General features: G+C 46.0%; 2 long non-coding RNA genes across 2 annotated transcripts; both read left to right on the top strand.

Moving 5' to 3' along the window:
• Positions 1-410: 410 nt before the first annotated feature.
• LOC122165812 lies at positions 411-4,954 on the top strand. The gene is made up of 3 exons (XR_006170605.1): positions 411-2,357; positions 3,401-3,581; positions 4,884-4,954. It is a non-coding gene; the product is annotated as an uncharacterized LOC122165812 (long non-coding RNA).
• A 10,023-nt stretch (positions 4,955-14,977) lies between these two features.
• LOC122165808 lies at positions 14,978-16,219 on the top strand. Its single transcript, XR_006170604.1, has 3 exons — positions 14,978-15,336; positions 15,648-15,812; positions 16,036-16,219. It is a non-coding gene; the product is annotated as an uncharacterized LOC122165808 (long non-coding RNA).
• Positions 16,220-26,418: the final 10,199 nt, after the last annotated feature.

The following is a 26,418-nucleotide window of genomic DNA, read 5'->3' as shown; positions in this document are numbered from 1 at the left end:
TGCAGCAGCAGGTGTGCTGGTCTGAGCAGCTGGTGGCTGGGGTTGGCCTGTGGGACTATGCACTGGAACAAAGTGGAGTACAGGGTTTGTGCAGCTGGCTCAGGGACGCGTCCTGATTTCATCAAAACAAAGGCAGGGCAGTTCATTTGCTGGCTGAAGTCCGAGGTGGCCTGTGGGTATAATGGCTGTTAGTGCTAATAAAGCGAGCAGGAACTGGAGCTGCCCTCTGCCTAAGGAGAGTGGCTGTGGTGGTACAGATAAACCCCCTTTGCCCTCCACATCCATGTAGCCACATGCAAACCTGTTGGGAGCAGTCCCTGAGTCCCTCCTGAGGCGTGCTTTTCCAACAGGGTGGGAGAGCGCTGGCAGCCCTGTGCAAGGCTGTGTCCTGTGCTGAGCTGAGGGTTGGACTTGCGGAGGGCTGAGCTCCTCCTCCTGTGCCCTGGTTCACTACTTTGATTTTCTGCTCTAGATGCTGCCGGTCCGTCTGTGTTAGGCAAGTTACCTGAAGTGGGATATGATAAAAGAGTCTCTCTTCCAGCTTCATTTCTAGCCATCATCCCTCTGTTCCCTCTCTGACAGGAGGGTGGTAAGAGAGCCTCCTTATGCATGGAGCAGAGAGGGACCACCAGAAGAGGAGGCTCTGGGAAAGTGGAAGGTGGTAAAAGGCATTTGGCTATTTGCAGAAATTTGGCTTTGCAGTGTCAGGCCAATGTTATATGCATGCCATAGAGGTGGTATTCCCAGTCTTACAGAGCTTCATAATTTTGTCTGTGCTTATTATAGCTACAGAAACGCATTAACTTTAACATGTTGGCTAAAAGCTTGTGTCCTATATTTTCCTCCTGCCAGCCTGGATCTTGACTTTAGGTTGCAGATTAGAAAGGACAGCTGAGGCTGCGGGTTCCCCAGGGCAGTCTGTACACGGTCAGAAGTCCCAGAGATTTACTGGGCTGTCCATGATGTGCCTCTCTGAGCACACACCGTGTTTCCTAACCTCAGCAATCTCAGAGGTTTTATTTCAGTGAAAGATGGTGTATATAAATGATACTTGATTGAGAAGTACATATGCAGGGCTTACGAAACACCATGTGTGCCTGCACGCGCATGCATTAAAATAACAGGGCAAAGGCAATTGCGATGCTGTATTTACCTTCTGGCTTAGACTGATATACCTGCCTTAAGGGACTGCTGGCTCTGGTCTCTTGAATTCGTTCCTAGAAAAAATATCAGTGTGAAGTATCGTGTTTGTGCTCTCCTATGGCAAGCATCGGCGAGTGGTGTGTTCAAACTGAAATCAAATGTTTCATCCATTTTGGCTATTTTGGGTGCACTGACATATATGTGTTTGTGGGTGCACCTGGATTTTTCCTCTCCCTTGGTCAGAAGCAGAATTTTTTTCTTACTAGTGACAAAGAGGTGGCAGGGATGGGGGCAGATCTTGCTGGTACAGTGGTACCACAATGGTACAAATGCAGAAAAAGATGGAAAGAAAGGAATGGAAGGTGTAATTACCCCAGGTCAGGGTCAACATGACGCTACAAGTGCTCTGTACGTATGTGTTCGAAACCTACACACACAAACACGTAAAAGAAAACATTCAAGATGTGACATCACGTTCTTCTACAGAGCAGCCACAATTACATAAAGAAATTAATAAGATTTTCTTTATGCTGTGGCACTGGCAGCCAGGTCCTCCTCCCTGACTGTGCTGGGGAGAAGAGCGTGTTCAGTGAGAAGAGATGTGTGTTGACAGCCAGCACGACAGACACGGGTGCAGCACTGCACTGTGCCAGCCAACTGTCGAGAGCTACCATCACAAGTGGTCAAAGGCAAACCCAGCTACTAGATTTCGAGCAAAACTCAGGGACAATGGTTGGGAAAATACACCTGAATGCTCCAGATATGTTCTTTCCCAGTGCTGTCTGAGGCTTGCTCACATGGAGAGATGTGGATCTGGTTTTGCATGGGGCAAAGCTGTTATGTTACCAAACAGGAGGCATTCTGCAGAGGAGGGAGAGCAGTGCCCACGCTCCTCCGTGGCTGCCATCTCTCTCCTGTGATTCAAGAAAAACTGAAAGCAAGCCCTAGAAGTTTTCTCCTTTTCCATGGTGACACAACAGAACAAAACAGGATTTCCTTCAAAGCAGTATCAGGACAGGCTTAGCTGCATTCTTGCAAGGGTGAATTCAAAGGCCACAGAGTGGAATTTCCAAGTGCATTTCCCTTCCTACACCTTTCTCTTTCATCTTCATAAATCTGTGCCAATTTTTATAGAACCTCTTTTTCTAGGAGGGAATGGGGACAGAAGTTGATGAGCTATTCAGAGCTGAAAGCAGATATTCATGCTGCCAGAGGTAAGGCGGTATAAAAATGTGTCAGTATAGCAGATGGCAGCACTCCTCTCTTCATGCCTCTCACGAAGCATCAAGGTGTGCGTGCTTCTCAATGGAGCTGTGCTTCTCAGAGGCCGGCTATGAGCTGCGTGTTGAAATGGTTGCCATGGCACTGACTGAGTCTAAGTTAGAAAGCATGATTATCCAGAGTTGGCCTAAATAGCTGAAGGGAAAAGGAAAAAAAAAAAACAAACCAAAAAGGCCAAGGACTTTCTGTTACTAATACAGACCCATTGGTTTTAGGCTGTTCCTAAAAAGGGAGCAGTGAGAAGGGAGAGGAGCTGGCAAGTGTGTCCTGCACCAGTCCCTGGTGGGCTACGACCAGCCGTGAGCAACAGCACAGAGCTCCTTTCTTAGGGGTTTGCTCCTTTGCTCCCTTATATCCCTTATATCATGCATTGGCATACACCAGCAAAGGCTGCTGGTACTACCAGTCTCAGTGGTTTGGGGAAACCATGCTTCTCTGGAGTGGGAGGCAAGGCTTCAGTGACACAGAGTGAGCACTCACAGCGCTTTCCTGGCTAGCAGGTGGCACAGTCACATTAGGCAGTGTGGAGTTGGTGCACAGAGAGGTTGGAAGGCCAAAGGGATGCACTGAGTTGCTAGCCTGGGTAGAGTGCTAACCCATGGGCTCCCTGTCCCTAGTGCCATCTGCCTCTTCTAGCTCAGCTACCTCTGTCGGCTCAAAGAACGCCTCTGAAAGGCTTCCTGTCTTCATTTGGAGCCTGAGAGCTGGAGAATCGGAGCTCTTTATGATAATTCATTGCCATGGTTAATCACACTCACTTGTTAAAAAAAAAATAATTGCACCTAATATCTAATTTAAATGTGTATGGCATTAGCTTTCAGCCTCTGGCACATGCTGTGTTCTTCTTTTGCTATATTAAAAAAAAGAAAAACACCACTTCTTGAGATCCTGTGGGTTTTTGCTGTAAAGGTTTCTTCAGCACTAGAGTCACTTTTGAGCTTGTTTTTGAAGAACTGAATAATTTTTTCTCTCTAAGGATTTTCTTCTAGTTTTTCTTGGGGAAAAAGTGGAAGATTGACAGACTGAGGTGAAGATTTCTCAGTACCAATTCTGGATGGAAAAACATCCTCTCTGGGAGCTGCAGAGTGCCGCATCAGGGGTCCAGATGCCCGGTGTAAAATCAACAGAAGAGATTTATGCAAGCTGAGAGCATGCAGGTAGTGTCTGCAGGAGCATAGTCTGTTAGCCTGCTTGTCTTCCCTCATAGCTTTCTGAAATAGGGAAGTTTAATTTACAATAGCCTGGGGTTGATTCTGCTTTTTAGAAGGTTGTGTGAGATTAGATATGAATCTACTCAGGCCAATCCATTACATTTTATCACTTAGGAAGGATATGCCTCTCCCCTCCTCTCCTTTTAAAAGTTCTTCCTTTAAAAGGAGGGCAGACCAGCAGTACTGTAGTTAATGGGTGCTTGTTTTGGCTGGCAGAGTTGGGGTGAGAGAGATCATATGGCCTACACTTTATGGTGAAGAAAAGAGAAACTCACAAGACACCTATTTGCCCTACATTTGCTGTTTGCTGCTATTTACAGGAGTCACTTCCAATTCTTGCACCTTCTAAATCCTTGTCATCCAGGTTTGAGAGCTGGGAATATCTTCCTTGGCACCAAGTCAACAACGGATCTTTTGGCACCAGCAGCCATTCATATTTTACATCAGTGTTTCTCTCTGTTCCTTTCAAACAATAATCATAAATATCAGCTTTCATTCCTAGAGCGCCTTTCATCCCAGGGGCTCCCAGAGCACTTTCCAAGCTTAACAAGCTTATTGTAGAGCGCTCCTTTATACAGGATAAAAGTTGCTTCCCATTGAGGTCTGATTTGGGGAAGAAAACCCCCAATTTATAATGTCTTCAATACCCTGGGGAGTGTTTGCAGCTGTTATTTACTGTATGCATTCCCTTACCAAAAATATTGCTTCTTACTCCTTCATCCCCCCTTCTCCTCCAGCTGAATCCAGCAGCTCTCCATTACCTGGGGGTGGAGGAGGGTGAGGAGCAAAAAATACTTGTCCTCTTTGATCTGAGGAAGTTCTTTTATTTGCAGGAATCTTGTTGTTGCTCTCGACAGTTTCTTCTGGCAACTCTGTTTCCATCTATTTTCTCATCACTGGGGAAATGCCCATGGGCAAGGTTGAATGTCCTGGAGTTTTAGCCAGATAAGTGACCTTGCATGGTTGGGCTATGCTAAGGAGCACATGAGAAACTGTAATCCTCTTCAGCATAAACTCAATTGGCCTAATTTAAGTCATATTCCCCTGCATGCAAAGCAAAGTCACTTGCTTTACCTTATAGCCAGTGACCTTTCAAATGGTCCTTTATTTATGGAAGCAGTAGGGTCAGAAGAGATGATTGTTGCTGGTAACTTTTAGAACTGAGGAATTTGTTTCCTAGTGAATCATATTATTAATTTTAGGGCTACTTACATCTGACTAGCATCAGTTTGTTTTCACTGGTTTCAGGAGGACTCAGCGTTGCGGGCCCTGTCCATTTCATGATGCACAGAGCTTCCTTCTCTGCTGCTCTGCAGGCAAGTGATCTCTCCTCTACTTGGCTGATAGGGGCCCAGGTGAATTCTGGAATATTCCAACCTGGAAAGGACTTTGAGTCCAAGCCCTGGCTCCACACAGGACCATCCAAAATCAAACTCTGTGTCTGAGAGCATTGTCAAAATAGTTAATGAACTCCAAAGGACTGGGGCCATGACCACTGCTGTGGAGAGCCTGTTCCACTGCCTGACCACATACTGGTGAAGAACCTCTTCTTAATACTCTTCTTGAACTTCACATGGTTGATGATTATCCAGCCCTTTAATTTGCTGAAATTTCTCTGCAAGACCTCTCTGCAATCAGGGGAGTCTACAGCAGTGCATTCCAGACTTCAAGATGCATATGGACGATGCTTTCAGAAAAATGGTTTGCATTTTGGGTAGTGCTATGTAGAGCCAAGAGTTGGACTCCATGATCCTTATGGGGTTGTTCCAACTCAGGATATTGTATGATTCCGTGATTCTGTTCTAATTTAGTATCATCTGCAAGCCTACTTAATATAGATTCGAGTTCTGTGTCCAGACCATTTATAAAAGCACTGAAGAGAACGGACTAAAATGGAGCCCAGTAGAACCCTGTTAATGACTGGCCACCCATTTGCTGTAACACTTTGAGCCCGACCCATGAGCCAAATGTACACCTGTTGCATTATGTCTAGCTGGATGCTGGACATTTTGTCAAGAGGGATATGGTGAAAAAAAGTATTAAAATCATTGTTGAAATCTAAAAGATTACATCAGCTGGCTTCCCTTGATCAACAAGGTGGGTCACCTTGGCATAAAAGGAAATTAAGTTTGTTAAACAGGACTTTCTCTTCAGGAACCCGAGTTGGTTATGATCAACAGCTGCATTGCCTTTCAAGTGTTTTTCGCTAACTTCCAGAATAATCTTCTGCATAATTTTACCAGGCACTGAAGAGAGACTGACAGGCTTGTAATTACCAGCATCTTCTTGCATACCCTTCTTGAAAACTGGGACAACATTTGCCAGCTTCCAGTCAGCTGGGACTCATGTGGCATGTGAATCTCTGTTGCTTCTCCAAGGACACACCAAGAGCCTATGATAGAAAGAGGAACAAAAGCTCTCTCTCTGGTTCAGTGCTTCAACTGCACAAATGTAATTTATCAAGATGGTATTTAGATAGCCTTAGATAAAAGATACATCAAAGCATACTTTTGGCTGCTGCTCTCAGAAGTAGCAGTAAATCTCCCAAGGGAATGCAAATAGTCAGATATGATCCAAGTTATCAAAATGCTCCATCTCTTCACTACCCCTCCTCCTCTCACTTTGGTTGAGTTGACAGAGAAGCCCTCTCTTGGGACTTGTGCATCATCTATTACCATCAGTAGATTTTAATTTAGAAATGTGTGTTCATTCTTTTCCAGCAAAACGCTATTTCAACACTAATTCTGAAGAACTTCAATTTTGTAAAGGATCCAAAAAGAATAATGTACCAACCATTATGTTTATTTAGGCCACTGTGTCTAAGTGCTGATATTAGCATTTCTGAGAGGATTCTTTCATCAGTGAATAAAGCTTTGTACCTGTGAGTAAGATCTTGCTCAGAAGGTCCTGAGTGCGTCCTTTCCTCTATCAACAAAGCTTACAAATATCAAGAGATGGTTTTGCAAGGGAAGGTAGTGCACATCCATTATTCAAGATAAGAAAAAAGCTACTGAAAAAATTCCGTGCCTATTGCCAAAGGTGCAATGAAAGCAGCACTAAATTTAAAGAAAAACTCTTTATTTTTTTTCATGTGCCATATTAGTTTGTTTATTTAATTAGAGACCTGAATATATATGTATTCAAAGTGGCTCTCCTATTTTCTTTTGGTTTTGATTTTTAAGCTAAAATCCTACAATACAACTTCAAGCACAGTGATTAGTTCTCACTGTCACAGAAAGACAAGCAGACCTGCACTAGCAGTAACAACGACTGCTGAAAATATTTTGCTCTTTCCAGACCATGACCTCTTCTGTGGATGTCAGCAGAATAAGCATACTTTTGTAAAGTACCCTCAGATCTTGCCTTCCCTCCTGCTGTTTTGTCACACTTCTTGCAATTTGCCTTAAATTACTTGCTTTCACACCATGGTGCATGGTGCTGTTTATTTAAAAAAAGTTTGTTTGCTCTGCACAGACCCACCTGGGATGCCACAAGCATTGGAAGTGGATGGATTTTCCTGCCCTGCCAGCAACTAGCTTTTTTCCCATCAGTTTGGTACAGGTCTCTCAGTGATGGAGGAAACATCCATTTCTGACAGGAGGCTTTGACCATTGCCACTGTCCAAATTCACATTTGAAAAAAGATGACATATGTCTGGCATCCAGTTTGCTTACAAGTGCCCCTTTCATATGGAAGATGATAGGACTAGAGGGAACAGCCTCAAGTTGCATCACTGGAGGTTCAGGTTGGATATTAGGAAAACTTTCTTCTCCAAAAGAAAGGTGAAGTGCTGGAATGGGCTGCCCAGGGAGGTAATGGAGTCACCATCCCTGCACGTGTTCAAGAATGTGTCAATGTGGTACAAAGGAACATGGTTTGGTTGGGAAATACTGGTTGGACTAGATGACCTTTGTGGTCTTTTCCAACCGTGGTAATTCTGTTATTCTATAATACTTTGTGAGCAGTGAGTCTCAGCCACCATTTATATGGCAGAGGAAGAAAGAAAGTATGAATGCAATGAGAGACCTAGGACCATAGAATCATAGAATTATTAAAGTTGGAAAAGACCTCTAAGGTTATCTAGTCCAACCATCCACCTACTGCCAATATTGCCCACTAAACCAGGTCCCTAAACTCACCCTACATTTACAGCTCACTCTCTTCTATGGGAAGTCCTCTCAGAGGGCTGTAAATGTGAGGTGTCTCTCAGAGAGTTCTCTGCTGGAGCTTCTTACCACCCCCATACACTGCTGGGAGGAGGTTTGGTTGATGCTAAAGGAAAACTCTGTGGGCTATCTTAGAATGAGTGAGTGGCTGCTGAAGGGCTAGTAGTGTACACCAGGGATGTCACTGTGAGCAGCCAAAGAGGAGGCAGCATCTGCTCTGCCACAGAAAAACACTTCCCTACACCTAACCAGGGTGATTTCCCTTCAAGCTGAGGTGTGAGGCCAGCTGTCTCTCACATTATTGCTTCCACAGTTGAGATAAGGGTATTAGGGGCACTGCCACCTAGGCAGGCAATCTTTAAGTGCAGCTGCAAGTTGCCTGTTCTAATGACAACAAGCCTGGGTGGTGAGGAAGAGAGGACAGGTAGCAGCATTGATACTGCATAATGTAATGTGATAGCAGATATAAATGTGACTCATTCTAGCCAGAGGCTTTAGAATAGGAAGTCGGATAAAAGATATAAAAGCAATGGGATTTTTTTTCCTTTTCAGCGAAGGTCACCGCCAGGAATAGCAAGGGAAATAATTAATGGAGGAAGAAATATTCTCCTTCAGATGAGAAGTATTGTCTTGTTCTGCAGTTCTGTTCCCATACAGGGGGTCTGGTAACAAAGCCCAGCATGCAGGGCTTTCTCCCTGGTGCTGCTGATGGCACCCCCTGCTCCGTGCTCATCCTGCAGAGACGTGGGAGGCTGTACTGATGCGCTGTGCCGGCAGCACCTCCAAGTGTAGACCACAGTGTGACCTGAATGCTGTGCAGGAGCATGGTGCTGCACTTTAATTCCCTCACCTTGGAGTGGAAATGGGCTTGCTCTCAGAGCTCCCATGCGACAGAGGAAAAACCTATTACAGGAAAGCTACAAAGAGCAGAGGTAAGCTCTTACCCACATTTTCCACTGGTGTTACTCGCTTTGGAGAGTCAGCTCATTTCGGCCAGGTTCCCAGACTGCTTTTTGGTGTTCATCCAAAATAAGACTGCTTTGAGCTTTCCTACCCCCAAATGGCCTAACTGAAGTCAAGGAATGACCTCAGATGCACGGATGCTCCTCCACCTAGTTCTACAATGGGGTGGGGCTAGGACACAACCTGGCAATCCTTCACTCTCCCAAAAGGAGCCACTTGAGGACACTGGATCTCAGTCTGGATCTGACTTTCACAGCTGTCCCTTTTCTGTGAAGTGATAAAATCCTGTTGCAGAAAGCTTTAAGTCAATTCAGAAGTGTGGCCATGCATAAATGCTGGGACTCTGGATGGCAGTGCTTATAATGCAATTCAGTATGGAATATTTGGGAAACAAAGATCAATCCCATCCTGGCAATCTATCACTTACATATTTTAATATTGACGTGAAGCTTGGCCCTTTCACTCTACTTGCTTTCTCACTTTCCGAGGCGTGTATTGCTTTTCTGGCCACCTTTACAGGGTCATGAGATTTGGGGTCACACACTTACCTGAGGATTTCACAGCTGCTGCTCCTTGAGATGACTGCAAGGGATGACTGAGCTGGATGGGGTGACTTGCTGCTCTCACATTTATTTTCTTAGCACCTATAGAGAGAGAGCTCTATAGATCTCCATAATCTTGTTAAACATCATAACTCCTTTTGAATGTGGGGTTTCTGGGCTATTTTACCACAGCTTTTATTCCCTTTTTTGTTAAAAAAAAAAAAAAAAAAAAAAAAAAAAAAAAGGCCTTTTAATTCAACCTGCTTCTCCCCTCCCCTGCCGTCCCAGCTTTAATATATTTGCAGGTAGACTCTGTATTAGAATTTGGTGTGGTGCAGTGGAAGCAGTAAATCCCTGATTAGATTAACTTACCATTACCTTATTTTGAGGTGCCTTCAGGGCCTTTCATTACAAAAAAGGCATTGAGGCCCTGGAGTGTGTCCAGAGAAGGGCAACAAACCTGTGATGGGTCTGGAGCACAAGTCTTAAGGGGAGTGGCTGAGGGAACTGGTGTCATTCAGTCTGAAGAAGAGGAGGCTCAGGGAACCTCATCGCTCTCTACAACTACATGATGGGAAATTGTAGCGAGACAGAGGTTGGCCTCTTCTCCCAGGTAAAAGCAATAGAACCAGAGTGAATGGCCTCAAGTTATATCAGAGGAGGTTCAGGTTGGATGTTAGGATACATTCTCAGGAACAGCAGTGAGGTATTGGCTGCGCAGGGAGGTGGTGGAGTCACCATCCCTGGAGATGTTCAAAAAACATGGAGATGTGGCACTGAGGGACATGGTTAGTGGGCATGGTGGTGGTGAGTTAGAGGTTGGACTTGATGGTCTTAGTGGTCTTTTCCAACCTTAATGATCCTACAATTCTATGAGGTCCCAAATGGTGCGGACGTGAACAGATCAGTTATTTGGGTAATAAAGCAGCTGTTTGGCTAGGCTGAGCAGTTCTCTTAGTCTTTCTTGAATACTGCTGATCAACCCAATTCAACCCACTGGCCCTTCCCCAGCCTTCTCCTTTTCCATACCCTTACTGTGCATACACATAAATAAACAATATGTGCTATGTGTTATGTATGTATGTGTGTGTGTGTGTGTAGGCAGCTGTGCCTGCTGCAGGGATTTCCTCCCAAACAATACCTGTTGTGCTAGCCATTGCAGTTCTATTGGTTCCCATGCTCTGAGCAGTTTGAGTTTCCTGCTGGCTCAGCAGCAAGACTTTCAGAGCTTTTTATACTTAATCTTCTCTGGGAGCCAAACAGAGGAGTGCAGTTTGCCTATGAATAGAGAGCTGACTGGGCAGGAGGCAGGAAGCTTGCTTACCAAACCGTGTGAACCTCTCAAGGGGAGGAAGGGGCACAAGGCTGCTGGCTGGGCTCGGGGAGGCACTGCTGCAGCCCTTGCCTTGCACACCCGCCATCAGCATGTGGGGCTGTGATGATCCTACTCCAAAGGAGGGGAAATGGGTGTGAGATAGGAAGGGACAGAATGGAAAGAGAATAGTAGAAGCAATGCAGAGAGGAGTTAGAGAGTAGAAAAGAGTAAGGAGGCTTGATTTTTTTGTTTGTTTGTTTGTTTTTGCATGAAACCATGTACATGGCCTCCTTGCATAGAGCATATCCACTGCACCTGTGCTGCTCTTTCTGCTCCTGGCTCAACAGAAGTTCTGTTTAAATTGCATGTGTCTGATGACTGTGGCGTCTCTATTTTCAAGGCCCATTGTTTCTTGTTTTAAGACCAATTGTTTCTTCGCCTCCAGCCCCTGGGAACCCCAACAGCTTACTGCTGAGTTGACATGTTCTGCTCTGAGTATCTGTCCTCAGCTGAATCTGTTTGGGAAGCTTCAGCAAAAATATTTTTGCTTGCTTATAAGAAAGAGATGAGAGGAACAATCTTTTTTCTTCATATTCAAACGTTCTAAAATTGATCAGTTGAGAAATTCCAGCACTTTCTGCCTTTGGAGCAGAGACCTGAGATTTGGCAAATATCTGGAATTTGCCTTTGGTTGTTCTTCACAGGGAAAAAGAGGTTGAGCTAAGAAACCTTAGAAAAAAAAAAAAAACAACAGCCTCAGATCCCAGGCACTCAAGAGAAACTTCTTGAGAGAAGGCAGAGGCTGGATTCTCTGAAGGCACCTGCTCAGTGGAGACTTGTTCAGGTCTGGCAGCTGAATCACTGACGAGAGGCTGGGAGAAGTGCTGCAGCCTCGCGCTGCAGGTGTGGAGCGGCAGCTCTTTGAATTTGTTTTTCCACACTGACAGGGATGCTGCAGTGCTGGAGCAGAGGGTGGAGATGCTCTCAGAATACCATGCTTCCAGCTGAGAAGAGATGCAACAGCCCTGGGGGTTTCTGCCATGTGGGAGTTCTCTGTTGTCAGCAAATATTTGGGGAACCCACTGACAAGGGCTGCAACTCGTTCCTGCCTGCTCCCTCAGCAGAGACTGATGGTTTGTCAGCATTCAGTTCATCTGCTTTTCAAGCACTGTGGAATTAACATGGGAAAACAAGAGCCAGTGCTGCTGGTGAGTCCCATGGCTGCTGGGACGCATCACGGCATTCCTGCAGCTTTATTTCAGTTCGCTGCCTGTAAATCGAGGAAATAACACAAACCCAAAGCAGGTTGAAAGTATGGGAAGTCTGTGGGATCAGGCACTCAGTAGTTAGGAAATACTTGATTTAAAATTGCCCTTGCCATCTGAGCACAGCTCCCGTTTGCATAGCCATTGTGATAGAGCTGCTTTTAGCTGCAGGATCGAATGCCAAAAATAGTGCCTCCTATTTTGTTTTGCTGGCCCACAGTGTCAGAAGAAGATGTTAGTGCTATGGCAGTATGGGTTGAACTTGGCCACAGGTGGGAAAGCTTCCGACAGTCACAAAGGCAGATTCCGGTTGCCTGGCTAAGTGTCAGTGCCGGTCTCTGAAGACTGAGGCACTTAATCTCTCTATTTGAACAGAACAAGCTAACATATATCTTGCTAATCTTATTCTGGGAGACAGTTGAATTATTTTAGCTTAAAATTACCAAAAGAGCCTGCCTGAGGCACACTTCCAGCACAGAGTTTCTCAGCATGAGCAGTTGAGCTTTGGCAGAGCTCTAAGTAAGGGAAAGCAGTCATTAATGGAGGCGTTATGCAACTCTCACTGCAGGCAGTGCTCAGGTGGCAGAATGGCAAACTTAGGCTCTGTGGATGGATCCAGAAGGAAGGAGTACGTGTGCTCATAGCATCCTGCCTCTGTGCCTTTGGGTAGCTGATTGGTACTGGCAAGCCACGGTAAAGCATGAAGAGAAATGTGGGATTTCTCTTTCCTTTGCATCTGTGGGAAAAGTAAAGGGAAGAATTTGAAACACGTGTCTTAAGCTATTGCTGGGAGCTTCTTCCAGAAGACCAGCCCCTGAATAGTGGCCCTTCTTGAAGGAGGACCTCTTCCACCCACCGCTGATCCCTGGTAAGCCCCTCTCATGGACGGAGCCCACTTCTGCTCCTAAGGGCACCCAGATGCTCGCTACATGACAGGGATGCTCCCCTTCGAGGTGACAACATCAAATGATTTTATCACCCTCTATGGGATTTATTTACTCAACCTGTAATATTTAGTTATTTATTATTTATAATAAATATTATAAATCATAACAAATACTATAATGTTAATATTTAGTTATTTCATTACTTAGTGATTCTGTTGTTATTCTTTGCTGAATGCTGCCCAGTTTGCCAATGTCTTCTTTGGCATGCAAGTGCCTGCAGTTGTTTTCTCTGTTCAGAGATTTCTCCAAATACGTTTCATTGCATTGCCCATGTTCCAGGTGGGAGCTTTTTGGATGCTGTTCTCCTTCTCAATCCCCCATCTCAGAAGGATCATTTATGAGTCTAAAATCATAACAAGAATATACAGCTCAGTCATTCTTCCCTTCCTCATTACTAAATCCAAAAGAACCCTTTTGTAAAAAGAAATGCTTTGTAGGTTTGTATTCCATCATCCTGGGAAACAATTCCTTCCCACATACAGCTGCACTGAACACAGCGGTGAGTTGCACACAGCGGGCTGACAGGAGGACCTGGCATCCCAGGCAGGGAAAGACAGAGGCACGGGGTCTCCAGGCAGCTCCTGTTGTGTTGCCCTAAGCAGGGGACTGGGAGCTGCTCCGAAACTGCAGGAAATATCTGATCTACCCAGTTTTCCTGTGGCTGCCATGCTGAGTTTTCTTTTTGAGATCTGAATCCTTCAAAGCTTTGTTTGCAGAGGTGAATGAAAATGAGCTAGAGCCTATGGAGAGACCTGGAAGCCATTTGGTGCAGAACAGTCATAGAAATCTGACAATGAATGCGAGCTTCTTTTTAACTGAAAATAACACGTACATTTAAAGAGCAGAACGTGCATGTACATTCACAATGGCTGCTATCAGCAGCTCTGGCACTTTCTCTGAGCATTAAGTCCTGGTCCTGGAGATTGTTGCTGCCCCTCAGGCTTCTGTCCATCTCTGTGCAGTTCCCTGCAGCCTTTAAGCCCCATTAAGTGCATACATTTTCTCTGGCTATTCAACTCCAGCCACTTTTGGGAAGAAATTTGGTCAGAATCCTTGAACCTAAAATAGTCAAATGTCTGTCCTTCCACTGAAAAGGATCTCATTCATCTGACAAGCGGTGCAAAATGCAATAGGTAATTTAGTTCACGCATTCTCCAAGAAACCTGTTGTTTGAAAACCAGGCAAGTGGTTTGCACAGAAGCAGATAAGGTACTTTATGGAAGCCCAGCTTGTTGCACTGCATGTCAATATGTTTGCTTTCATAATGTGTGTGACTTTTGTTATCAGGCTCTTGGTTTCTACCACTCTCTTTAGAAATATGCCACCTTGAGCTGCTGCATGGGGAGTGTGGCCTTTCAGACACTCCTTCTGAAAGTACCTGTCATGCTCCCAGAGAAATGTCTTTGTTCCAGGCTTGTTCTGAGCATGAGAATTAAAAATCAAACTGGAGATGGTAAAAATCAAACTGTTTCCAGCACAAGGAAACAGCCGAAGTTATTTTAATGAATATCTTTCCATACCTGCCAATCCACCCTCCCCTGCAGGAAAAACAACTCTCGAACGAATAGAGCATATGGCAAGGAAGATAGAGTGCCCATGCCAAGTTTGTCTTTGCCTAAGCAGAACTGGCTGTAAGATGCTGAATGTGCAGATCTTCCCTTGGAACATGCTCTTAAGGAGAAAAAGGAAGCACTTTCCCGTTGCTGCTTTAGTCTGGCTACTGTGGTCTCTCTGTTCAAGTCCTCAATGTGCCGGATATTGCTGTGGCTGTAACTCCTGGACTCAGCTTGTTGCCCACCAGTATCTGTGTCACTGGGAGTATGGGAGCACTGCTGTATTGTTGCTGCCTAGAAGTGAGGTGTTCAGCCCAAGTCCCTTCGCCATGACTTGCTCTCCAGTCAGGAGGCAGCCACCTACCTCCACAGATTATTCACCTGATCCTAAAATAGATGTGAGAGATGCCTTTCTCTCTCCATCAGAAAACTCTGGATGCTTGCTCAGCCTGTGGCGAGCCCTCACGGCTTGGTCTGCCTGTGCACAGCATGGGCAGCTCAGCCCTATCAGAGGTAGCTTATGGGAGATGCATTGGTGGAGCACCCTGGAGCAGTGTGGGTACATGGGACCTCACCACTCCTGCTCTGAAGCATGTAATGTGTCAGAGGAACTGTAGTTTTGGTGCTCCACAGCAGTATATATCTCTAGAGTTACAGCTGAGGTTTGAGTGGCTAAACTTAGAAGTTAGGCAACCAAGACCTTAACTGGACCTATCTCCACTGGGACTGAAGCTATGAAAAAGTTTGTGTTGTTATTTTTTCTTTAGACAGTCTCAGACCTGAGGGGAGAGGCCACTGCTCCACCAGGATGCATGCCATGGAGGGACATCATGGGTCAGGAAAGGGTTCTTCTCTCTCAGGACCTCCTCCAGCACTTTGGCCTGGAGATGAAGTACCCATAAGTCAGGAAGGCCTCTTGCTGTGGACAGTGAGGTCTCTGTTTCCAGAAGGTAAAGGATACCCTGCAGGGTAACAAAATTAATGGCCTAGGGAGTTCCTTTGTTTAAATGAATGCTGGGAGAGGCAGCGGAGGAGGCTTGGTGTTTCACATGGTTAATGTTCCCTGTCCTCTTCCTAGTCCTCTCATGGCAACCTGTGTACTTTGCAATGCAAAGACACATGAATCTCTGCTCTACAGAAATGTAAATGTTTTGATAAAACCATTCTTAACAAGTTTGATTCGTTTAATCAGCTTGATTAACTGCAGAGCTTTGTGCTCTTTAATCAGGAAGGATTCACTATAAATTATCATTTCTTGCAGTTCTGTGAAGAACACTGTGGTGCACAGGATCCTGCTCCCTACCAGCATGGGAGGTTTCCATTTGGAGCACCCAGACTTGGCCCCATAGCCCCACTGCAGGCTCCTTGAGAGACTCTCTTCTTTCTTGCCTCTGCATCTCCCCAGTGATCAACCTCATCTTGCAGTGTAAGTTCAGCTTGCCTCTTCTTCCAGCAAAGCCCACAATAAAGGAAGCACAAGTATGCTTCACAGTTCTCACCTTGAGCCTCACAACTCAAACTGGGTTTTCAAGGGCTCGCTGAAAAAAATTCCCAGGCTTACCAGCAGCAAGAGTGAAAAAAAAAAGTGTCGATCAGAAAATCTCAACTCAGGTCCACATCACAAATGTTTTTTTCTCTCTCTCATTTAGGGTGGCAGACTGACAGGCTGTAAAGTAAGTCCAGCTGGAAAGAAGATCATTTTGTTGTCTTCCGTCCAACCTCATTTTTCAGCACTGAATGTCCAGTGGTGCACCTGTCTGAAACCTCCAAACACCTGGAGATTCCACACAGCAATGATATTTTTTAAAAATAGACCACTTATTGTCCGTGCTACATTTCTCTGCACCTTTTAGTCAATATCCCAGATGAAAGAAACAAGCAGGAGATTGAAAACAACTGAAGTCTCCACTCAAATTTAGATTCTGCAGGGAGCTCCTTCATGCAGCTGGAGCTTTTATGAAGTCTCCACACCAGTGGGTTTGCTCTTCACACGGTGTGTACTCATCTCTCATGGCACTGCAATGAGTGCTGCAGAGCCACTCCTCAGCAGGTCCCTGGGGGTTGTGATCAGAATGCATTGGCTGAGCAGCATGGTTCTGCGGCTCTCGTCAGTCCCAGGCCTTTATTCCTGCTTAACTCTCAAGTGGAATTGCCCATGAGATAATTGCATATTTCATACGAAAGGAGTAGTTTTTGTCCTTTCTCCACATTTCCATCGCCAAGCCTCACTTACTATCTGTAAAATTTTGCACCCTCAGAACCTAAGCGCTCATTTCTGAGGAAGGATTCCTGTTGTCCAGTTTCCACTGGAACACTTCTCTCAGTTGGCTGGCCAACTTCTCACACTCTGGCTTAATGGAGGTGGATCTCAAACCCTCTACTGCAAAAACAAAAAATGAAAAAATACCCTTGATTTAGCATCCAAGCAGCTCCCCATGGGCAGGATCCAGGACCTAGGGCAGACAAAGTCAGGGAGAGGTGAACTTGGAAATGGCATGTGAGATCCATCACTGGTGGTGCAGGAAAGCTAGCAGGATGCTTGTCTGGCTCTGCAGCCAGAGTCCTGCACGCATTGCTTCCACAGGTGGGTGGTGCACGAGGAGACATTCTGCTTAGAGGAAGCCTGGTCTTTCCTCACCTTTGACATTTCTACGCAGTGAAAAAAGCTCTTGGCTGTTTTCCGGAAGCTAGGATTCAATGTTGGTTTTTTTTTTCTTCTTTTTCCACACAGACTAAACATTCATGTCATATCCTGTCCAAGCAGTTGTTTCAATAGCTGCCCTGACAATGAAGGCACTTGGGCTTAAGTGGCGAATTCTCTGTGACCAGAACTGCTCTTAATGAACGATTACACCTTTGTAAGGCCAAAATGGTTGTTATTCAGCTTTGGCTTTTGACAGAAGCACTGAAAATGTTTCTGGATTTATGTGAAATGTTGTGCAATTTCTATAATACCAAGGTGGTATTAATGTGAAAAGGACACAATCTGTCCTTTTCTCATTAATAGACTAAACAGCAAAACAGGAGTGGGAGGATTAAAGCCTCAGTGGTTTCATACTCTCTGAATCCATTGGAGTTTTACAGCTCTAGCAAGGGGAATATTCAAAAGCAGAAGAAATCATAGAATCATAGAATGGCTAGGGTTGAAAGGGACCTCAAAGATCATCCAGTCTCTATCCCTTGTCACCGGCAGGGTTGCCAACCACTGCTGCAAGCATCAGATCAGGTTGCCCAGGGCACTATTTATCATGGATGTATAAGAAGGATGTATAATTTTGGATGTATAAGAATATGTGTAAGAAAATGTCTAAGAATATACTAAATCTGAAACCATATATATATGAACTCAAATTGGCTTTTCTTTTAATTTCTTTCTCTTTGAAGATGTTGGTCAAATTTGGAAGGCTCTGGCAGGGGCAGGCAGGACTCTGGAGAAATAAGTGACCCTTCACTGAGGTGGAGAGGTTCAGTGCCGTCCTTCAAAACAGCTTCAGCCCGTGCTGCAGCAATGCTGCATGTGCTTGGGTTGGAAGAGGCTGCAGCTCACTGCAGTCAGAGGAAACGGAGAAAAGCTCAATCCAGGCTCAAGATGCAGCACAGTTCAGGCTGCTTTGAAATAGAAATTCTTACAGTTGGTTGCTGGATCCAGGGAGGACGCAGTAAGATGTCACTGATTACCTCCTGGAGAAGCCACAGATGACTGATGACTGTTAAATCACTTTTTCATAGTGAAAAGCACATGGCGGTGGGATCTGCACCGGAGGCTGTTGCATCACACGTCGTGGTTTCAGCAGAGCTTTGCAGAAAAAAAAAATGAAAGTAAACTGTGTTATTTTGAGCCTGAGCAGTGAGTGAGTTCTCAGTATCTAAATGAGAGCTTTTAGAGTCAGCTCCAGGTGTTGCAGGAAGTGGTGGAGGTGACTCAGTAAATGTCACACTTCCCTCCAAGTCAGTTGTGCTGTCCAAAAATAACACTCCTTGGGCATCTGGCTGCTCGGCATGGCCCTGCTGTTTTCGTGGCACTCAAAACATTCCTGCTCGGCACTATCCTGGTTTTGCACCACCTTCCCTGTCACAAGTGTTTGCTTTTATCTTCCTGTCTCTGTTCTTCCCATAAAGCCAGAGACATGGCTAGTTGAGTTTTGCACATCTCTGAAAACAAACATTAATCCCTTTCATCCTCATTCCATAGCTTTGATGCATTTTCTTAAATATTTATGCCCCTTGCCTGACCACCGTTTCCTCTCCTGCTTCAGCTCAACACATTTCTCACTGCAGCTGCCCTGTTGAAGCATTGCTGAGGGCACTGACCACACACAGGCTTAAGCAGGCAGACAGCAGTACAATGGAAAAGAGAAACCTTTTGTATCTGGTGGTGTGGGCTGTCCCAGGACAGCACCAGATGGAAAGAGGAGAGGAGCCAGGAATACAGAAAAGCCCCAAAGACTGTGTTAGGTTAGAAGAGAAAGTGTGAGCATGTCATCCCAAATGCTCCCTCCCTCACAACTTAGGAAACACGAATGGGACCACAGCTGGAGAACTGCGTAAGTCAGAGCATCAGATTTTGGTGCATGGGTCAGCTACAGGCTGAAAGTGCCAGATCAGTGGAGGCGTTGGGATCTTTGCTGTTCTTTATGGACAAGTCCCATAAATTTCTGCAACTGCTGCTTGGTTTGGATTTTGTAAATTGACACTTTTGTTTTCATGTGGGCCTTACTTGAGAATGATTCTTATGACAGTTGTCTAACCCCTGGGTTATCTGCTCCTATGCCTGCAGTAATGCTTCAGACTAGGTACTACTGGCTTCTTAAAACTAACCCTTATGCTCTCTTACCCGCAGGCATCTCAACCCTACAGATGTTATCTCACAGAAGCGGGTTGAGTGCTGGTCTTGGAGAGGGATGCCCAAGCTATGTCATACTTGCTATTAGAGATATGGCCGTACCTCACATGCTGGTGGTGAAACCACTCTGGAGCCCTGTAACAGAAATGCTAAGTCATAGCCTGAATCAGTGATTGAGCACCTGGTGGGAAGGCAGGACCAACCCAGGGGAGCTCAGGTGCATGCAATGCATCTGAGTACCCAGAAGGAGTGGAGCCAGGATCCACCTCTTCCCAGACCTCATTTAAAAGTTGGCAGGGGAGGAAAGGGTATTTTTCTGGGGGTTCCTGCATTCCTGAGGCCTTCAAAGGGTAAGTAGATTCTTTCCTGTGTTACTGTGTCTACAGCTGCTGCATTTGAGCATATCCTTGCTTGGTGCAGGTTAGGGCTTCACTACTACGCTTCCATTGCTGTGCTTTCCGTTGTGTTATAACATCACAAGCCCCTTGCTGTAGCATGACCATCACCTCTTGCTTTTACAATAACAGTTTCCTATCTTTCTAGCAGTAGTTCTTGGCTGGAGCTGCCTGGGCTGCATGTCAGTCCACACAACTGCTGTCTTCTCGTGGAGGATGGGCTGACTGAGAGATGAGGTTGGACCCTGCCCTCTGTGCTCTTACTTGTGCCTCCTGTACTGTGTGGTGGAGGGAAGTACATGGGTTGGCAGTAGTGGGGAGAGCAGTGGGCACTTATTCTGCAGGGCATCAGAATGCCTGGAGCTTCTTGGGCTGCTTGTACTAATTATGGTGAACAGTAGTGCTGTGACTCTGTCCTGTACTTGCCCCTTCTCCTCTTCCATTTGTGTGCCCAGGTCAGAGGGATAAGGTGGATGTGCTGCTGTTACCAGCTTGGTTCAGATGGAGAATGCTCTCCAGAGCAAACCTTCTTGTTGTTCCCACATATTCTGCTTTGGGTTACATCATGGGGTGGTCTCAGAGTGCACAGGCTGGATGCATTGTGCAGGAGACCAAAATGGAAGATGCTCTACAAGATCACACTGACTGTCTGCAGAGCCATGCTGCAGTTAGCCCAAAGAAAGCCCATAACTGTATGCTGATGATATGGATATCAGGCTGTCAGCCCCAGTGCTGTGTGCCAGACTCATGCCTACACTGGGCCTGCAGTCTCCGGCCACAGTGCTGTGGGTACCTCAGGGCTGAGAGCTGGTGGACAGGCACAGCTGTTTCTTCTGGAGTTGGTACATCATGGGCTGTGGAGTTTTCATCTGTGGATCAGATGGGGGTCATCTTAAGCACCAAGTACAGAAAATGGAGGCTGTTCTCATTCTTGCTTGTCCTGAGGAGACTGTTTGTTGGTGTCTCCATTTTGTGTTGTCTTTCCTCGCACAGATTTCCAAGGCCTCTGTTGTTCTGCAGTACAAGTTTCTACCTTTTCACTGACTTAAATGAAGGAGCCCTTTGGAGAATGATGTTGCCTGGATCTTAAATACTCTGAAGCATTTGATCATGAGTTTTGGATGCGTTCAGGGCCAGATTTGCTGATTTACAAGGCTTATATTCCTGCTCTTCAAAATTAGGGAACGTGGGGGTTTTGGGAGGACTGTAGAGGGGCTTGATTCAGCTGGCAGTGACATCATGGTGGCTGAACACAGCAGCACGCCTGCACAAGGCCTGGCCCTGCAGTCTCCAGCTGGGGTGGGCAGCCATGGCTGGTGATGATTCAGTGCTGCTGAGCTGGGCAGTGTGTTCCCTCAGGGATGTGCAAGGAGCATGGGGTGGGGGGGGGATGCAGCGGGCAATGGGCTGAGACTGCTATCCTGCAGAGCTGGTAGGACTACTGAGGCTGTGGCAGGGCCTAGAAGGCTTCTGTGGGGCATAAGAAGCACCAAAGCACTGCTGGCTGCATTCCTCTGGGTAAGCAAGCTGTGTGTTGGGCTGGTGGAGCAAAGCTTCATTCTGTCCCGTGGACCACTGTGGAATTTTCAAGGCAACGTGGATGGTGTGGAAATGTCTGAGTATGTGGGATGGCTCTGAGACCTCCCCAGAAGCTGTGTCTGCTGCACCTCATGGCAGGTATAACACTGCTTTAGCAGAGCTTTGCATAATTTCTTGAAGGGAAGGATTTAGCAAGACAAGAAAAGAGGAAATGCAAATGTCTTCCTTTTATTTTTATTTTTTGGGTCGGGCAGCCATATGCTCACTGTGCCTCCATTCACTCCAGCAGCTGCATATGGTAGATGCAGTGACCGGAAGCTGCGGTCCAGCTGTGTGTGTGTAGATGATGCAAAGTCTGGAAAATAACAAACATGAGCTCTCCAAGCAGGGGCATGGCTGTTACTGCACGCGTGCTGTAATTCAGGAACTAACAGATGTCCCCAAGCTTCGTGCCTGGCCCAAAAGGGACATAAGAAGGGAACTGGTTCAGGGTTTATGCACAGCTGCGCAGATCAGATGACACTGTCAGCTGAATCTGCCCCTAGCCAGTCCTCATTTATCAGAGCAGGAACCCTGACCTTTATTTGGGCACAGAAATACCATCTTGGAAGGCTCTGCAAAGAGGGAGATCAAGGGCCATAAGAATCCAAGGCATTTCTGTAAAGAAGAGTCTGGTTACAGACTGAGATACGCAGCCCTCCATAGCTGTATGCTCCTCACTGGAGTTTGCCAGAAGCAGTCCCAAAGGATGCTTTCCAGGGGCCAGGCTTGTGGAACATTTAACATTTCCACTTACATTTATCTGGGGTGACAAGCACTGCTACACACGATGGTCTTGTTCCCAACTCTGCAAGGTTGGGGCTCAGACTTATGGTAATAAGAGGCTGTTTAGTGGCCAGCACAAAATGAGTTGGCAGCTGCCATCAGGTCCTGTGTCATGAAACCACTGTGCATTGGCAGCCTCAGTTCAACAGAACAAGCTGGGACATTTTTCTCAGTCTTATTTGGAACACAAAACCTGAGCTTGAGCTCTGCTTTCACATGGCATGGTGGCTGAAGATAGCTCTGCAGATCTGCATGGCCAGGACTTGACCATATTTCAAAACACGGCTGAAAAGGGGAAGTGGAGAACCCCTGTGGATTTCCTTTCCACCTCATCTTCCCGGGTTGGGCAAATGATGCTTGGGACCGTTATGGCTGCAGCTGAGTTCTGAACATACAGGCCAGGGCACTGATGCCATGAGACAGGGCACTGGGTCTTCTCCCATTGGCCTCAGTGAGATAGTGGAGGAAAAATAGGCTGCAGCCTGGGTTGTACTGTCAGGTCTGACCATGGGAGAATGCTTTCTTTTAAGCAAAGGTGTTGCTTAGCATTTACCTATTCACAAATACTCTTCTTTCAAAGTCATGGAATCATTACAGTTGGAAAAACCCCTTTAAGAGCATCTAGTCCAATCATCAACCCATCACCACCATGCCCACTAAACTGTGCCACAAATCCATAGGATAACTTTCTTTCGCTATTGTGTAAAGCAGCAGGGACTTTCCATTTGCAGAAAGAAGGGAGCATAGGTTGGTGGCTACAGCTCAGAAGTGCAGCTTGGAGATAAAGCATCCATTAACCTGAAGGCACTGCCTTGCAGAGTTCTAATTATGAGCAGCTCTTAATCCCTTGTGTTGTTTTTTTTCCTAAAATGCACTGATACAGGCTGAGAATGAATCCTGAAAGACAAGGCACTCAAGGGGACATCAGCAGCCTCTCTGCAGAGCAGAGTGGTGTTGTGCAATGCTTATCTGAAGAAATCTGCAATTCGGAGTACAAGGAGTGCCCTGTTTGCATCAAGGCCAGGTCTATGGCAGTGGCCCCATGGGAACTGTAGTTTCCCTCCCAAACATGACTTGGTTCAAGACCTTGCTCTTCAACCTTTGCAGCAATTTGTGTACCCTCAAATTTCAGATTCATAGTTTTAGAAAGCAGCACAAAAAGCCCCTCAGAAGAGCAGGTAGAGTGCCACCAAGCTGCATGGATGGTTGCAAGGAAATTGGTAGACCGGGAAATGGACAAGGAGAAGGTGCCAAGGTTAGAGACCATATAATTTATTTATCACAGGACTTGTTCTTCCACTTACACACATTTCCTTCTGCATGGTGTCCTACTGTCTATCTCTGTGGGGTTGTGGGGAATGGCCACACATCTGTTTCCTCAGAAGTCCTCTTTTCCCTCTCTTGTCCTGGAGATCCTGAAATGCAGTGGTGCCTGCACTGTTGTTTCGTTAATGCAGCTGGTTCTTAATGGCCAACGATATTTACTTAGGTCCTGTGGCCCCACAGGGGAAAAAATGGCTCTTTTAGCACAAGAAGCCTGATGGAAAGGGTGGTTTATGAGAGGAACAAAGTTTTGGGAAGAGAGGAAAAGTCAAATGAGTGCAAACACCAAAGCTATTCCCTTGCTTGAAAGGAATACTAAGAAAACTTGCTCAGTGGGTCATGATGAGCTCATTCAGTCCGTTAGATTACTGGAAAAATCTTCCACTTTGAAAAGTATGCATGTGTCTGTGTTGAGTCAGAATCTGGCAGAGCCACTTTAGTACACATTTTTGTTGTGAAAAAGTCCCTTTTGTCTTTTGTGAACCTGAAAAACTTCTGGCCTGAGTAGGCTTTATGTTTCAAAGTTTTTTTGCACAGAAAATGTAGGTGCTGCACTGTTGCATTTTGTAGGCAGTGTGGTATCTCTGGGCCTAGGGTGGGTCGGTTTTCTTACTTGCAATACTTTTCTCCAGTGTTGCGCATCCCTTTATTGCTGTCCAGGCAGCTTTTATGCAGTGTACAAATAGCGGTGCATGAAAACATTGCAGGCACACCCCTGCACATGCTCACATGCAGTTCATGTTTCCAAAAGTTTGCTGTAAGCGTAACAATTTTTTTCTGCTGAACTTCTTGGCATACTTTCAGTGCAAAGCTGGCAGCTTTCGTACAATGAATGCAGCCTGAAGTGTGGGGGCTCAGAGAAAATAAGGAGATCTGTGACACTGAGAAAACACAGTCACAGATACCACAGCACTACTCTGGGATGAGCACAGTAGCTGCAGGGGAGGGGTCATGGTCAAATATGCTATTTCAAGCAAAATCTGAGAGGAGGATGTGTGCTTGGCCACAGGAAGAGCGTTGTCTTAGTCAGAGCAGTTAATCATGCAACATGAAGAGAAGTACGTATAGCAAGATTTCTGTTTCCAGCAGTTTTACCTCCTCTGAAATGACTTGCATGTATTTTTGCCTTGCTATTTGCAGTATGGCAGCATCTGCGCTCGGCCTTAATGAAAAGCCGGCAGCTCCAGGCGGTGTGAGCCACGCTGCCATCACCAAGCTAACCTCCCCATGCCTCTTGCAGGCAGACAGAGACGAGGAGAGAAAAAAAATGTCCGGTGACGTCAATGAAGACCACACTCTGCTGGATAATATTACTGTGTGCCTCAACCACCCACTCCCTTTAATTTACTAGAAGCTAAGCAAGCTGTTTTGAAACCCATAGCTTCCAGCGTGTTTATGCTGCTCTCCCTCAACCAAAGGCTACTAATTGTCAGGAGCTTGAAAGCTACCTGATGCCTCGTTCAAAGCACTGGAGCAGAGGGGATTTCCATGAGTAATAATTTCAGTCTGTGCCTGCGCAGCACACTGTAGGCTAGAGTAAATTGATCCAGCTGCTTGCAAGGCTGGATGGAAAAGTGCCCAGGGGGGCCAGAGCACAGCACCAGATGGAGCTGGATGTCATCACGTGGGGCTCCCAGCTGCTGGGCATGCTCCAGCCTGGCTCCCAGCAGCAGCTCGGCAGGCTGGGCTGCACCGCTCGCAGCGTGTGGTTGGGTCGCCAGTGTGTGTTGCAACATCTTCTCTTGTGATGAAGAGGACGATTTTGGATTAGCCAGAACTGTTGTCGTCTTTTGCTCAGCTGCAATCTTCTCTGTGACAACGACTAAAAAAGCTTGCGAGAGGCCGGCTGCCTCCACAAATAACCAGAACTGGCAGGATTAACCTGTAACCCGGGGCGGTGTATACACACATCCCACCAGCCAGATGGCAGAGTTCAAAGATCCGCTCACTTCCTGGCCGAGGTTGCACAAGTTAATTTTTATCCTTGTTAAAAAGAAGTAAGAAAATATAGCAATAAAATGTTTGCTGCTTGCTATCTCTGGTTTTAATCACCTTTGTTTTATTCCTTTGCATTTTGCTATTAAATAGGTTTGGGGAATGTTAGGAAAAGGCATTTTTTCTTTTTTGTGGAGATGTTTAAAATCCTGCTTGGTGTCTTTGTTATTTCACTGGGATATTTGTTGATCAATTCAATTTAGTCTTTTGGCAAGGAGTGCAAAATAAGAGGAACTAATTAAAATAGCAGGAATGCAATTCACTTTTTTTTTTTTTTTTTTCTAAATGAGCAATTCAATTAGAAGCACAGCGAGAGCTGCCACCCTGGATCTGGAGGTTCCTATGTGGAAGCTCCTGCAGGTCTGAGGCTGCTGCAGTTGGGGCCCTCTTGCCAGCGATGCGGGGAGAGCATTGCACTCACGCAGTACTGCAACATGTGGACATTGTGCCACCCATGTTTGCACACATGCTAGAGCAAAAGTCAGTGTATCTAACCATGAGGGCACTCTAGGTCCTTCCTTGGCCTTGAACATCTGACTTTCCTTACCTCAGTGGTTACTGTGGCAAGAATGGCTGCAGAGTATGATGTGCTGATAAGCATTGGTGTGCTCTGCTATCATGTGGATGTCATGATGTGTAAGCAAAGGTGAGCATCCCAGCCAGCAGATTGCAGGAGCAGGAGGGGAAGAGTAAAGTTCACGGGCTGTTTTCGTGAAGGTTTGTCCTTGCTGGCTGAGCCGTTATTGAGCATGGCTGAAGAGCTGCTGGCAGTGCAGCCACAAGCCTGCAGGTACCCTTCAGGAGAGCAGCACTGGGAGTTCCAGGCAAGGAGTTCATGATTAATTTTGCAGGCATTTATTGTGCAATATGTAATGGCCACCAGCCAGCTCAGAAGTTAAGCCAGAAAATGACTGTCAAATGAAACAGTTACGTTTGGCAGATCTCTCTGAAGCTGCTGTGCAAAACAGGCATCTTGAAGCTGGGTTTTCCAGATCTTCTGCACAGCTTGTTCTTGTATCACGGTCCTCTTCATTTCACCCTTTCCAGGAGATGAATTGGTTCTCACTTGCACGCTGTGTAAGTTTTAGGTCAGGATTTTTCCTATGGGCAGC

The sequence above is a fragment of the Centrocercus urophasianus genome, unplaced genomic scaffold (genome assembly GCF_019232065.1).
Source record: "Centrocercus urophasianus isolate 14NV4802_14NV808 unplaced genomic scaffold, USGS_Curo_1.0 seq_10, whole genome shotgun sequence".
NCBI lineage: Eukaryota > Metazoa > Chordata > Aves > Galliformes > Phasianidae > Centrocercus > Centrocercus urophasianus.
This window is presented reverse-complemented; position numbering and strand designations above follow the sequence as displayed.